Genomic DNA, 3,822 nt, shown 5'->3' with positions numbered 1-3,822 from the left:
AAAATTCTAAACATTTTGATTCAAGTATTTCAAGTATAAAAGTGGGTTTAAGTGGTTAAGTGTGAACAGTAATGAGAGTAATGACGCTAGACTTACACATCACATCATCTAACTGTAAGATACTGTGTATTGTGAGTTTAATCCTACCCTGTCCGAGCAAAGTTGCCCCAATATCTCATCATGGTTCTGCTAAGCTGTTCCTCTTCTTCTGTACATGATACTGTAGAGTGATTAAGAGTGGTTTAGTAAAGCTTCTGATATACACTTTCAAGATATACAGGTATTTTATCTGAAGTTCCATTTATTTATCTTATTTTTTGAATAAACTCTTACTCCCTAATTTGTCATGGGAAGTGATGAAGCAGGATCCCAATATGGTGACGATGTCATCAGTATGGTGAGTTCTAACAAAGCTTGGCCTTCTCTCCTGCAGGAATTTGGGTGGATGATGGTACTCATACAGGTATACAGGAGCACCTGCATCTGGTTGTAGACAAAATGAGGTGTGTGTGAGATTAAACTGCAATGTTCGAGGCAAAACAAGCTAAGAAAGATCATTCATAAGATTACATTACTTTATTCTACAGTTACCTCTGTGGGAATTTGCAGTCTTAATGGCTGGAATAGTAAAAAGAATGTCCCCAAGCAGCTCTGTAAATCCATCTCTAATTTTCATTCGATCTCCAGAGGTTTCAAGATATTCATCTGCCACAAGATTTTTCACTGGGCTATCTTTCAGCTTTAGGAGAGAGAGAATTAAGCACTTTCAACCTGGCATCCCTATTTTGGGCATGTCATGCTGTAAGCGAAAAGTTTCAAAAACTTTAAACATTTATTTTATTCAGGAAAACAAAAAGCACATAAAAGACATTGTGTTGTGTGATGCAATGTGAGCTTGTAGATCGGCAAATTTCTTTATTCATCGTACAACAAAGTATATACTTAAGTGGTTAACGCTATCCAGAAAAAAACATGCCAGTGTTTCTCTTACATTGGGATAGAACATGGCTAGAACATCCATGACATGTTCTCGGTCCATTCCCTCTGCCCAGTTTGGAGGAGCATAGAACTAAGAGAAGAGCAATCAGGTTTGTTTTTTGTTTGTTTTGGAAAATAACCACTGAAGAAAAACAGTTTTGTCAAGGATTATGAGTAACGTAAGAAAACTCAAAATAATCCATTGAATGTTCTAATGCAACAATATCAGTGATGTAATGGTGTAAAAGATCAAAATGGTGCATTTGATCTTTACGACGTGCATTACATTCACCCATTCACGCACACATTCTCACACTGACAACAGAGGAAAGCATGCAAGGTATCAACTTCAATATCAAGGACATTTCAACATTAATCCAGGGGGAGCTAAAGGTCAAACCGGGAACCTTCCAATTCCCAAGCGGCCACTCTAGCTCCTGAGCCACTGCCGTCTGCCACATTGGTACTTACCATAGGGAGTAGCCAGCCTCCTTCATGATTATTAATGCCCGTTATGAAAGGTATTTTAAGAAGTTTGTGGTTTTGGTAGAGTTCATCCACAGGTTTTGTCAGGAAGTGTCCATCAACATTAACAGGGTATCTTATCTTGTTGTGCTGCATTTGAATAGATTTAAGATTGCATATTATTTGTGGAAGCCTGCCATGTTAAAAATTAAGCACAAAAAAGGTATTTCATGTATATTTCACAGATTATATCAGAATCAGAATACTTATCATGCCAGCAGATGATATCTAAAACATCAGTTATACCTTTTCAATAGTCAGCATAGCATGAATGTCCATGGATCTCAGGCAGTCAGCAATCATTTTTGTGCTTGTGATGTCACAGCCTGATACATTGGCTAATAGCTGTCAATAAAGACCAGAGAAATGTATTATTTTAAAGAAGAAAGAATACAACTTTTGTTGGCATAACGTACTATATATTGTGTATTTTCTAATTGTTTACACAAAAATTAAGTATCCTGGTAAATAACCTGTGCTATGGGCAAAGGATCTTGCGGCAAGTATAGCGAGTCCATCGCAGCAGTGCCACTTTGAGCGATTCCACGGTGAAACAGGCCATCAGACAATGGAGACAGAGCCTGATAATTCAAGAAACACAAAACATGGAATATGCCTTCAAACTAATTAAAAGATATTCCTCTGTGTATTCATTCTCAGCCATTTTGTGAGTTTAAATAATATATTTGTGTGGATTGTACTGTACCAGGAGGGACACGCTCACTCCACCAGCGGATTCCCCAAATATGGTGACTGAACCTGGATCTCCTCCAAAGTTATGGATGTGCTCCTGGACCCATCGCAGAGCTGCCACCTGGTCCAGTAAACCAAAGTTTCCTGAAATCTGTTCATCTCCAGTACTGAAAAGAGCACACAATCAGGAATCGCTAAAACAAGTAAGAAAACAAGCCATAATTCTTCCTCAAAAGAGCCAGGACATCATCATATGCTCATCATACTTCACCTTCCTCACCTGAGAAATCCCAGTCCTCCTAAGCGATATTGGACCAGAACCACAACTACTTCCTGGTAAGCAGCCAGGGCAGAACCATCGTACAATGAGGCTGAGCCATGTTCTAGCCCTCCACCATGGATCCAGACCATGACCTAGGGAACAAAACACAGATTATTTTTGTAGCTTTTTATTTGTATTACTAATTATACTCACACAATTCTATGGGGGAAAACATGGATCTTACTGGGAGTTTGAGATCTTGACCAGCTACTGCTGGTGTGTAAATGTTGAGGTAAAGACAGTCTTCTGAGATATCAGGGATATCAGAGATATCAGTCATCATGAATAACATATTCATCACATGCAGAAGAAATGGTTTATTTTGGACACAGCTGTGAAAGCAAAAGAAAAATAATTACAGCTGATATGGATATAAAACTATCCTATAAACACCTACTGGACTGCATGAAGGACTTACATGAATGGTTGTTGGGTGGCATCCCTCACTCCTTCCCATCCCTCTGCAGGCTGGGGTGGGGTCAGTCTCAGGGGTCCAACAGGAGGCTTTGCAAACGGAACTCCCAGGTAGACATGGACCCCCGTATCCTTCCCCTTTACGCTCACACGCTCTCCTCTCAGACTTCCCAGTTTTGTGTGAACTACAGGCCCTGTCTTTGGTCTGTGGAACAAGTATCATACAGTGATGCTAGTGATAAACAAAACGAAGAAATTTGTTTTATAGCGTCACCTTGCTAAAATAATATATCATTGTTTTTATGTTTTACAGAAAACTACCTATTTGTGTATTTCTTTATAGAACACATCATCATTTGTTTTTACATCTGCAGACCCCTGTCCAGGACAGGCTTCAGATGCGCCTCCTCAGGAGATTTGGCTCAGATAAATAAACCCATTTGATTTGGTGTTAGGAACCCGTTGCGACCGCATGCCCTTGCTGACGTCGACCCCAGGCCGTAAAATAACTCTCGAATTTGTACGTTTTAAGTATTTGAAAAACTAAACGTTAGGTGCGCCCCATCAATGCACCCCTCTCTTTCATACGTTTTTGGTTTCGCCCAGCCATGTGTATCCAGACTGCTCTGCTTTCAGTTTTCAACAGTGTGGCAGAATCAGACTTAAATTAACTTTGAGGATTTTTACTGTGTTCTACCTTCTCATTTTTTCACTGTCTGTGGCATCACTGAGGATGTACAGTATAGACAGTTTTCTTCTTTACAAACATTAGTGGGTGTGTACGCATCAGGCCAGGGTGCAAAACCACTTTAAAAGAAACACACACAGCTGAGATCAATAAATGTTCGACTAGAGTCAGCTAGATCCATGAGCTGCAGTATGTGATGGTG

This window comes from Gymnoscopelus microlampas, assembly GCF_963454915.1.
Source record: "Gymnoscopelus microlampas genome assembly, chromosome: 6".
NCBI lineage: Eukaryota > Metazoa > Chordata > Actinopteri > Myctophiformes > Myctophidae > Gymnoscopelus > Gymnoscopelus microlampas.
The sequence above is the reverse complement of the archived record's forward strand: the minus strand, read 5'-3'. Positions refer to the sequence as shown.